This window comes from Triticum aestivum, chromosome 4D (genome assembly GCF_018294505.1).
Source record: "Triticum aestivum cultivar Chinese Spring chromosome 4D, IWGSC CS RefSeq v2.1, whole genome shotgun sequence".
NCBI lineage: Eukaryota > Viridiplantae > Streptophyta > Magnoliopsida > Poales > Poaceae > Triticum > Triticum aestivum.
The window spans coordinates 510313613-510325878 of NC_057805.1; positions in this window are offsets into that span (position 1 = coordinate 510313613).

The window sequence follows — 12266 nt, forward strand, 5'->3', positions numbered from 1 at the left end:
GGAACCCCTTCCGATCAATGATCAACATCGGAGCCGTGGACACCCATATTGACCCCTATACCCACACGAATAAATATTCGAGTGAACCTCCAGTTGCCGTGTGCTATTCCTGTTGCTTCGCGATATGTTACAAATACCCGAGGTGAGACATGTTGGCATTCCCGTGGATCAACAACTTGTCCACTATGCTAGTTACCTCGTTACCGGTATTGTTCTCTTTTCTCGTTATCGTGTTCCGGCATCCCCGTGATCAAATCACAAAGTGTCTGGCCAGACGATGATGGATACCGTAACACCGAGAGGGCCCAGAGATATCTCTCCATCGTCGGAGGAGCAAATCCCAATCTTGAGCTATCAAGTTACTTGACACACTTTTCCATGAACCCGTAAGCCGCCGTAATAGCCACCCATTTACGGATGACGTTTAACAAACCCCAAAGTTCATGAAGCAAGCATGAAGAAACTCGATACTCTCATGGTCTAAGGAATCATGCAAACGTTAACCATCTTTGTGTTATGTACCAATAAACTTGTGACGAATGAATCTCATAGCATAACATCAATCCGGGTCGATTCAACACAAATGTTCTCTTAACATTGTGCCCTCAAAGTTGCTGGCATAGACATGCCCATGACCAGGAAAACAGAATCATCATGCAACACTTGAGCTAGTCTTAGAGGCCAGACTAGGAATACTTCTTACCGTTTATTATTCCACACGTGCATTTGAGTCTTCCTCCGAGCCTCGTGGATATTGCAGACTCGAGAATCATTGCAGTTATAGCATGGAACATAAACATAATTATGAACTCGGAGATAAATAATATCATTTATTATTGCCTGTAGGGCATATCTCCTACAGAAATGTCTGAGCCACACTAGTTAATCTTTCTCCTCTCGAAACTCGACCTCTGAGCTCCATTTTCCCCGAGATTTGTCTAGGTTTAGCGGTCCGTCACGTCCCGTCCCCGTCTTCACCGCCGTCGATCGCCCGCGCCAATCTCGTCGCCAGCACCACCGTGGTGAGCCTCTTGTTCTTATCTTCTTTCTGAAAGAAAAAAAATTCTTACTTTAGATAGATACTTGTCTAATTTTGTTACTTTTATTATTCCTTCTTATTACATAGTGCGATGGTTTTGGTATCCGCCCCCGTTGGCCCTCGTCCTGTCTATGATTCGGATGTGGTATATATTATCTTTTTATAACTATGTGGTTCATTTATTATTTATGACAAATATGCCGACCAACGTGACATAGATTTTATTTATCTAGGAGGTGGTTGAACCGGAAATTCCAACCGACCCTATTGTCGAGAGGTTAAATTTAGTTGAAGAAGAAAACAATTACTTGAAGGAAAAATAAAAATAATTGAGGAGGAGAAGATGATATTGGAGTTGCATGTTGCGGATGTCGTCGATGATCACAAGATCAAGATGGATGCAATGCGCTTGAAGATTAGAAATATTAGAAAATATGCCATTCACACCGAGGCTTGGTATCATTATGCCGTTGGATCAATTGTTACCTTGGTTGCGATTATGATCGCATTTGTTTTCGCATTGAAATGTTTTACATAGTTTCAATGTATGGTTTAATTAATTAGATGCTCTGGAGAGCTATATATATGTTGTTAGATGAGAACTATGTATGTACTTTGGTTTTAATGTGATGATGAACTTCTATTAATTTGGTCACTTAATTATCTATTCATGATGTTCTGTAATGGTTTTTGACACACTTAATTATATATAATGCACGCAGATGAACCGGCAATGGATGTACGGTGACAGACACACACCTCCGAGTACATTAAGGGCGTGCATGATTTTCTCGAAGTGGCTGAGGCAAACAAGCAGAATGGTTTTATGTGTTGTCCATGCCCTACATGTGGGAATACGAAGTCTTACTCTGACCGAAAAATCCTTCACACCCATCTGCTTTACAAGGGTTTCATGCCACACTATAATGTTTGGACGAGGCACGGAGAAATAGGGGTTATGATGGAAGACGGCGAAGAAGAAGAGGACGATGACAACTATGTGCCCCCTGAATACGGTGATGCTGCAACGGGGGAAGCTGTTGAAGATCAAGAGGAACCAGACGATGTGCCCAATGATGCTGCAAGGGGGGAAGCTGCTGAAGATCAAGAGGAACCAGTGCCCGATGATGATGATCTCCGCCGGGTCATTGTCGATGCAAGGACGCAATGCGAAAGTCAAAAGGAGAAGCTGAAGTTCGATCGCATGTTAGAGGATCACAAAAAAGGGTTGTACCCCAATTGCGAAGATGGCAACACAAAGCTCGGTACCGTACTGGAATTGCTGCAGTGGAAGGCAGAGAATGTTGTGCCTGACAAAGGATTTGAGAAGCTATTGAAAATATTGAAGAAGACGCTGCCAAAGGATAATGAATTGCCCGACAGTACATACGCAGCAAAGAAGGTCGTATGCCCTCTAGGATTGGAGGTGCAGAAGATACATGCATGCCCTAATGACTGCATCCTCTACCGCGGTGCGTACAAGGATCTGAAGGCATGCCCGATATACGGTGCATTGCGGTATAAGATCAGACGAGATGACCCTGGTGATGTTGCCGGCGAGCCCCCCAGGAAGAGGGTTCCTGTGAAGGTGATGTGGTATGCTCCTATAATACCACGGTTGAAACATTTGTTCAGAAACGAAGAGCATGCCAAGTTGATGCGATGGCACAGTGAGGACCGTAAGAAAGACGGGAAGTTGAGAGCACCCGCTGACGGGTCGCAGTGGAGAAAAATCGAGAGAAAGTACTGGGCTGAGTTTGCAGCTGACCCAAGGAACGTATGGTTTGGTTTAAGCACGGATGGCATTAATCCTCTTGGGGAGCAGAGCAGCAATCACAGCACCTGGCCCGTGACTCTATGTATGTATAACCTTCCTCCTTGGATGTGCATGAAGCGGAAGTCCATTATGATGCCAGTTCTCATCCAAGGCCCTAAGCAACCCGGCAACGACATTGATGTGTACCTAAGGCCATTAGTTGAAGAACTTTTACAGCTGTGGAATGGAAACGGTGTACGTACGTGGGATGAGCACAAACAGGAGGAATTTAACCTGCACGCGTTGTTGTTTGTAACCATCAACGATTGGCCCGCTCTCAGTAACCTTTCAGGGCAGACAAACAAGGGATACCACGCATGCACGCACTGTTTAGATGACACTGAAAGTATATACCTGGACAAATGTAGGAAAAATATGTACCTGGGCCATCGTCGATTTCTTCCGACCAACCATCAATGTCGATAGAAAGGCAAGCATTTCAAATGCGAGGCAGATCACCGGAAGAAGCCCGCCATGCGTACCGGTGATCACGTACTTGCTATGGTCTATGATTTACACGTAATCTTTGGAAAGGGTCCCGGCAGACTAGCTGTTCCGAATGACGCTGAGGGACACGCACCCTTGTGGAAGAAGAAATCTATATTTTGGGACCTGCCCTACTGGAAAGAGCTAGAGGTCCGCTCTTCAATCGACGTGATGCATGTGACGAAGAACCTTTGCGTGAACCTGCTAGGCTTCTTGGGCGTGTATGGGAAGACAAAAGATACACCTGAGGCACGGGAGGACCTGCAACGTTTGCACGAAAAAGACGGCATGCCTCCGAAGCAGTATGAAGGTCCTGCCAGCTACGCTCTTACGAAAGAAGAGAAAGAAATCCTCTTTGAATGCCTGCTCAGTATGAAGGTCCCGACTGGCTTCTCGTCGAATATAAAGGGAATAATAAATATGCCAGAGAAAAAGTTCCAGAACCTAAAGTCTCATGACTGCCACGTGATTATGACGCAACTGCTTCCGGTTGCATTGAGGGGGCTTCTACCGAAAAACGTCCGATTAGCCATTGTGAAGTTATGTGCATTCCTCAATGCAATCTCTCAGAAGGTGATCGATCCAGAAATCATACCAAGGCTAAGGAGTGATGTGGCGCAATGTCTTGTCAGTTTCGAGCTGGTGTTCCCACCATCCTTCTTCAATATCATGACGCACGTCCTAGTTCATCTAGTCCACGAGATTGTCATTCTGGGGCCCGTATTTCTACACAATATGTTCCCCTTTGAGAGGTTCATGGGAGTCCTAAAGAAATATGTCTGTAACCGCGCTAGGCCAGAAGGAAGCATCTCCATGAGCCATCAAACAGAGGATGTCATTGGGTTTTGTGTTGACTTCATTCCTGGCCTTAAGAAGATAGGTCTCCCTAAATCGCGGTATGAGGGGAGACTGACTAGAAAAGGCACGCTTGGAGGGGACTCAATAATATGCAGGGATGGATATTCTTGGTCTCAAGCACACTACACAGTTCTACAAAACTATACCTTGGTGACCCCGTATGTCGATGAACACAAGAACAGTCTGCGCTCCAAACACCCGGAGCGGTGTGACGACTGGATTACATGTGAACACATCAGGACTTTCAGCAGTTGGTTGGAAACACGTCTCAAAGGTGACACCACTGTTTGTGATGAGTTGTACTCGTTGTCCAGGGAACCATCTTCGTCTGTATTGACTTACAAAGGATACGAGATAAATGGGAATACATTTTACACGATCGCCCAAGATCAAAAGAGCACCAACCAAAACAGCGGTGTCTGCTTTGATGCAGCAACCGAGAGGGGAAAGGACACATATTATGGTTACATAATGAACATATGGGAACTTGACTACGGACATATTTTAAGGTCCCTTTGTTTAAGTGCAAATGGGTCAATCTGTCAGGAGGCGGGGTACAGGTAGACCCACAGTACGGAATGACAACAGTGGATCTGAACAATCTTGGGTACACTGACGAACCGTTCGTCCTAGCCAATGATGTGGCACAGGTTATCTATGTGAAGGACATGTCTACCAGACCGAGAAAAAGAAAAGATAAGGAAGCGAATACATCATACGATGAGCCAAAGCGCCACATAGTTCTTTCAGGAAAAAGGGACATTGTGGGAATGGAGGGCAAGACAGACATGTCTGAAGATTATGAAAAGTTTCATGAAATTCCTCCCTTCAAAGTCAAGGCTGACCCAAGCATCCTGATAAACGAGGAAGATTATCCATGGTTACGGCGCAATAAGCAAATGACACAAGCGAAGAAAAAGTGAAGACTTTCTCCCGCAACTATTATGATGATACCATGCCAACTTTGTAACAGACGAGTATGATACCATTGTCCGTTTTATACACGAAGTGCATCTAGTTTTTGTCGTAACCCTCTCAACTTTCTTGCACATGCTATGTGGATGAAATGATGATACCATGCCAACTTTCAACCTTTTCAGAGTTCATTTGAAATGCTTTTCAATTTTAGGGTCTTATAGCTCAAAATAATTAGTAAATGCATGAAAAATAACAAATGAAGTCAGAAAGGGTTGAAAATTGATGATGTGGCTTTGAATGGTGCATTTTAAACACACAAAAAGTCAGGAGTTCAAATAAGTTTTAAAAAATGAAATCCCTTTGTAACAGACGAGTTTCCGTATGAAATCCTGATACTTCGAAAGAGATTGTCCGTTTTGTACACGAAGTGCATCCAGTTTTTGCCATAACCCTCTCAACTTTCTTGCACATGCTATGTGGATGAAATGATGATACCATGCCAACTTTCAACCTTTTCAGAGTTCATTTGAAATGCTTTTCAATTTTAGGGTCTTATAGCTCAAAATAATCAGTAAATGCATGAAAAATGGTGCATGAAAAATAACAAATAAAATAAATAAGTAATTAGAAACAAAATAATATAAACTTTAATAAAATATATAAGTAGAAACAAAATAAAATAAACTTTAATAACATAAATAAAATTGATGAAACTAAAATTATCAAAGTATTTTCTGTTCAAAACATTATAAGCAACCTCTAGTATTATTGAAACTAAAATTATATAAAATTGATGCAACTAAAATTATCAAAGTATTTTCTGTTCAAAATCATTGAAAGCAAAAATAATTTTCATAAAGAACTTTTTTTGTTAGAAACTTTAATAGCAAAAAGAATTATCATAAAGTAAAATAAATAAGTAATTAGAAACAAAATAAAATAAAATAAATAAGTTTTTTGTTGTAATTAGAAACAAAACAAAATAAATAAAGCAAAAAAGAAAACCAAAAAACAGGCAAAAAATAAAAATTATGCCACCTACTGGGCCACCACGGCCTGAATACGACTAGAAACCCATCCATGGGCCAAGATTCAGGCCCGCAGAAGGCCCAGTAGGCCCACACGCATGTACAGAGGTTAGGCCCGTAAGCCTGCTTTAGAGAGGAGCTCGACAGCTCAGGCGCACCGCACCTTATAAATAGGTGCGGCTCTCTCTCAGCTAGCGAGGTGGGACTAAACTCCCACCACCACGCCGCTGTGCAAGGCCATTGGTCCCGGTTGGTGCCACGAACCGGGACCCATGCCACCCTTTGGTCCCGGTTCGTGGCACCAACCGGGACCAATGCCCCCCTTTAGTCCCTGTTGGTGCCACCAACCGGGACCAAAGGCCGCCGCTTCCCGCCCTTTGGGCTGCTGAAAAGAGGCCTTTGGTCCCGGTTGGTGGCACCAACCGGGACTAAAGGGGGGCATTGGTCCCGTTTGGTGCCACGAACCGGTACCAATGCTCTCAGTATATAAGAAAGCACTTAGCGTTTTTCAGATTCATCTCTGCATCAGTTCCCCCGCTCCGACGACGCCGCCAGGCTGCCCGAGCTCGCCCCGTCGCCGCCGTCGCCGCCCTCTGCTGCCTCGTCGACGCGCAGCCGCCCCTTCCCCGAGCACGCCGCCGGCGGCCCGCCCCGACCACGCCGCGCGCCCCTGCCCTGACCACGTCGTCGTCGCCCCAGCTGCCCCGACCACGCCGCCATCGCCTCTGCCTCGCCCTGCCCCGAGCACGCCGCCGTCGCCTCTGCCCGTGCCCCGACCACGCTGCCGTCGCCTCTACCCCGACGCGCGCCGTGCCTCTGCCCCTACCCGGCCCCGACCACGCCGCACCTCTCATCCTTTGGTCAGGGCCGGCACTGCCCCCTTCCTCCCTGTTTTTTCTGCACATATATATGATGTTTTTTTCCTGATTATATGTATATGTATGAGTATATGTATGTGTGTATATCTGTTTATATGTCCTTTTTTAGACCTTTTTTTGCATTTTTATAAAAATGTATATATGTATGTATATATGTTCTCTGTGTATATATATGTTCATGTATATATGCAAAAGATAGATTTTTAGAAAAGTTAGGATTTTTTTCTGTTCATAGATTTTTTTTGGTGATATTAATTATTGTAGAATATGCAAATGTTTGTATATTCATATGAACAATGCATTAGGCAAAACCTTTACTTTTTTCGAAATTTTCTATTTGAACATTTTTTTATGAATGAGAGGAAAAAGGAAAATAAGAAGAGGAAGAAAGGAGAAGAACAGGAGAAATAAATAAGAGGAAAAAAGAAGAAAAAGAAGAGGAGAAGAAGAAAGGAATAGAAGAGAAGAAGAAAAAATAGAAAAAAAATTCTATTTTTTCTTCTTCTCTCCTCTATTCCTTTCTTCTTCTCCTCTTTTTTTCTTCTTTTTTTTCTTCGATCTTCTCCTCTATTCCTTTCTTCTTCTCCTCTTTTTATTTCTTCTTCGTTTTCTTATGTTTTATCGGGTCTGTCGTCGTCGATATACCCCTCTCCCGATAACTTCAACACGAGGGGGGGTCGATATACCCCCTCCCCGATAATATTATATTCCCATGTACGTATGTCGTCGTTGTCGATATAACCCCCTCCAGATAACTTCAACACTTGGGGGGGGGGTCGATATACCCCCTCCCCAATAACAATATTTTCCCATGTATGTATGTCGTCGTTGTTGATATATATAACTCCCTCCCAGATAACTTCGACATGATGGACGATCGATATTTATACCCCCTCTCGACCGTGATAACTTATACCACGGGAGCACCCCCCCCCGGCCCTCTCGCTCGACCAAAACTCTCGAGGACACCCAAACCCTAGAAAAAAAACGATGTCGGTCTCCTACCCCCTCCCGCCGCGCCCCTACCCTTGAAGCGTTGCCGAGGCCACCCCAAACCCGGAATAAGCTAGGTCTACGTTTGCACTAATATATCCACCTGATGTCATGTTTGTGTAATAATTGCCATGTTGTAATATTTGCAGAAACAATGGAGCACGGACGAGACGAGCAAGCAGAAGAGGTGTTGGGGGACATAATCTTAGCCGGAGGTGATATCTTGTCGTATCTTAACGACAATGATGGTCTGGAAGAACAGGGTGAAGAAGCAGGCTACGGTGATCGAAGAGTGGAGGAGGAAAGACATGATTATGATGGCTCCGGTGACCCAATGCTGGTGCAAGAAGGAGCCCGTGGTGACGGCTCCGGTGACCAAACAGAGTCCGGCCAGGTAAATATATTAGTTAAGCCTGTGCTGACTAGCTAATTGATGCATTCATTGTTTCGCTATGTACACATATTAATTAACTCTCGTCTTTCTTCTTTTTTCTAGCCCTCCGGATCGAGCACCACTTCGGTAAAGAGACGAGGCCCGAAGAGAAAGTTGCGCTCGGATGAAAGGTTTGAGATCACAGCAATCGCGCGCGACGGCCAACCGATTGAACCCATCCGGACAAAGGAAGCATTTGCTGCTCAGTGCGGGGTTCTTGTTAGGGACAAGATCCCGATCAGCATCCACCAATGGTATAAGCCTAAGAAGGAAGGCCCTGAGGTGTCTTATGTCAATGATACGCAGAAAGATGATCTTTGGACTGAGCTGAAGGCAAATTTCACCCTACCGCCAGAGGAGGATCCGGAGAAGCTAGTTAAAGAGCAATTAATCAAGTCTCATGCTCTTAAGAAGATGGCAGACCTATTCAGGAGGTGGAAGAATGAGCTGAAAACGATTGTCGACAAAGAAGAGACACCAGAATTCATCGGCCGGTATGAGAAGATCAGAGATCACTGGCCCGCATTTGTGGCCCACAAGACATCGGAAAAGAGTAAGAAGATGTCAGCGACAAACAAGAAGAATGCAGCGAAGAAGAAGCTTCACCATCGCACGGGGTCAGGTGGCTACCTCAAAGCCCGGCCTAAGTGGGCCAAGGCTGAGAATGATGTGCTTGATAAAGGGATCGAACCACAGATAATGAACTGGCCAGACCGTTGCCGGACTTGGTTCTTCGGGGCTGGCGGAAAATTGGACCCTGTATCAGGGAGGTGCGTTTGGACGGACGAGCTTTTGAGAATACCAGTCAAGAGGCTTCAGCACAATATCGATGCAGCGCAGGAAGGGACGTTCGTTCCAGACAGAGAGAACGACGAGCTCACAATGGCCCTCGGGAATCCTGAGCACCCTGGACGAACACGAGGCATGCCAGGCTCCGTTCCGTGGAAGGCTGGTTTTTCGGACGCGGGCGGTTACAAAAGCCAGGAGAGGAGGAAAAAAGTGGAGCAGACCCAAATTCAGAAGCTGCACGAAAGGGTTCAAGCGCGAGAGGAACGAGACGGCAATCGACATGCCGAAACTACCCCCGAAGCTACCCCGCCATCTCAGCGGAGAAGCAGCGTGGCTTCCACCGAGCTGCTTCAGCCGGAGCATGTCTTGATGGCTCCTGCTAGCTACCCCGTGGATGCTATCACGGAGTCTCAACATTGCCACCTTATGGCGCAATGGCAGAACTTCAAAGTCAAGGTGGCTGTTGGCTCTGTTTTACCTCCTGAACCCGGCGCAACCTACCACTGCCGGCCGATTCCAGAAGGATATGCTAGGGTGATGGTGGATGAAATAACGGAGGGATTTGAGGACCTCCAGCTTGACCACCCTACCGGTGAAGGGGAGACTCGGCTGGGTTCTGCTCTGAAGACTCCATGCCTATGGCGGAAGGAGCTCATCAACCTTCCGAACTGGACGGCTCCGGCGAGTAAGGGCACTCCGCCTCCTCCTCCGCCTCCTCCTCCGGCGAGTGATCAGGGCACTCAGCCTCCTTCTCCGGCGCGTGGCGGCACTCCGCCTCCTCCTCCGGCGAGTGATCAGGGCACTCAGCCTCCTTCTCCGGCGCATGGCGGCACTCCGCCTCCGCCGGCGCGCCAGAGCAGCCAGCCTCCTCCTTCTCCGCTTCGTCAGCAAGGGCGGAAGAGACCCGCCGCCGCTCCGGCTGCTCCGGCACGTCGTAGTCCTTCTCCTCCGCCTCGTAAGCAAGGAAAGAAGACAGCCGCAGCCGCTCCGTCTGCTCTGCCGGCGTCTAGCAGTACAGCTGCCAGAGGCGGGAGGCAATACAGATTCGGTCCTTCTCTGAAGACTCCAGAGAAGTTACCATACGAGAGGACCGAGGAGGAAACCAGGAAGATCGTGCGAGCCGAAGTGACAAACTTCTTTGAAGGGGTGAAAGCAAAGAAACATCCACCTCCGGAGGAGAAGGTAGATCCGGTGAAAGCAAAGCGCACTCTGGCTGCCCTGACAAAACCACCAAAGTCTCCGCTGAGAGGCAACTATGAGCGCATTCTTGCAAAGACATATGCCGAAGCGGAGTGGTCGGGAAGTACTGTCAGTGATCAAAGGTTAAAAGAACGACAAGCTGGGAAAAAATTGCCCAGCTCGGCGAACAAGCGAACCAATCGTGCCCCCCGCTCAAGGTGTCTAAAGACATCGTCGCTAATGATCCGAGGATGGTGGCCGGTTATAGCAATCTTGGAGATTACCTGCCCGACGATGTACATTATGAAATCATGGAGGTGGACGAACACAAATACCATTACGGGAAGCCTCTCGTCAAAGATGAAAAATCTCTAACAACGATGATGCGAAGATTACATGATTGGTACATGAAAACCTGCAGAGAGTCTGATGGGATGAATACTTTGACGCTGAGAGTTAAACCGGAGCATGACCTCGTTGGAATTGAACTGATGAATGTTCCATTTGAGGAGTTCTTCCAGTTTTTCAATCAAAAGGCCCTCGATAAATCAACGATCACTTGCTACTGACTGTAAGTAGTACTACTTCTGTCATTAAGTCTCTCTATATAGGTCAGCTCTTTCATTGCATGTATTTATAATTATCCTCACTATATTATGCAGATTGAAGATCGCCGAATTGAAGAAAAGACAAATCGGTGATATTGGGTTCATTAACACAAATCTCATAGATGCATATGACGGTTGAAAACATGCCAAAGAACCGAGGCCAACTTGCTACGATCGTTGGTATTAAATCAAAACAAAGATATAATACTCTTTCCTTACAACTTCAAGTGAGTGCTACTGTCTTGTGCATATTCGGTTTCCCTTATTAGTCCAGGTTATAGTAATGTAATTGATGACTTATGCATGCATGCGCAGCTTCCACTATATTCTCCTAGAGATTAAGCTTGAGCAGGGAGTAGTAACCGTCTTAGACTCGAGACGAAAAGATCCCCAGGACTATGCGGACATGACTCAAATGCTCGAGAAGTAAGTTAAATCGATCATTATCCACCATATCAGCAACGTTGTTCATTTCCTGATATCAAGTAATTGTTTTCTTTGTCTGGCAGTGTTTAGAGAAAATTCACCACAAAAGCTCCGGGACTGCCGAAGAAGCTGCAATTTAGACACCTGAAAGTAAGTACTATAGTAGCATGTTCCGCACATCTCCTAGTGATTCAAGCGCTAGTTTCATCAATACCATTTAGCATGCTTGCTTATCAGTTAGATTGACCTCTATTTCTTGTAAAGTGGTTGTGGCAGGAACAAGGGAATGATTTCTGTGGATACTACGTTTGCGAGTCTATCCGCCACACGACCTGTGAGCGGGGCTACTCTGACGAACAATATGAAGTGCGTAAGCAATAATATTCACAATTTTATTTTATTACCATCATTTGTGTCGAGTTTCATTTATTCATATATATATATGTATTGACCCCCTTCTTCAAATTAGATCTTTCGGATGCGTGATGAACTCCTAGCACCAGATCGTATGCGAGCAATTCAAGAGGAATTGGCGGCATTCTTCCTTGACCACGTGATCGCTGAAAACGGAGAATACTATGTGGATCCTGTATTCTTACAATTTAATTAGGAGATTATATTGTAAGAGATAATTATTGTATATATGTAGCCGGTAGTGTCAGATAGATATACGAGAACTTGTTGTTCGACCAATCTCTCGGAGAAGGAGAGGTGGTCGATATCACTTCTCTCTGTATGCATATGTTCATGACGATCTTCTGTTTCCTTCATTTGCTTACTAGCTAGCGTGTCTAGTCCTCTCCATACGTATATAG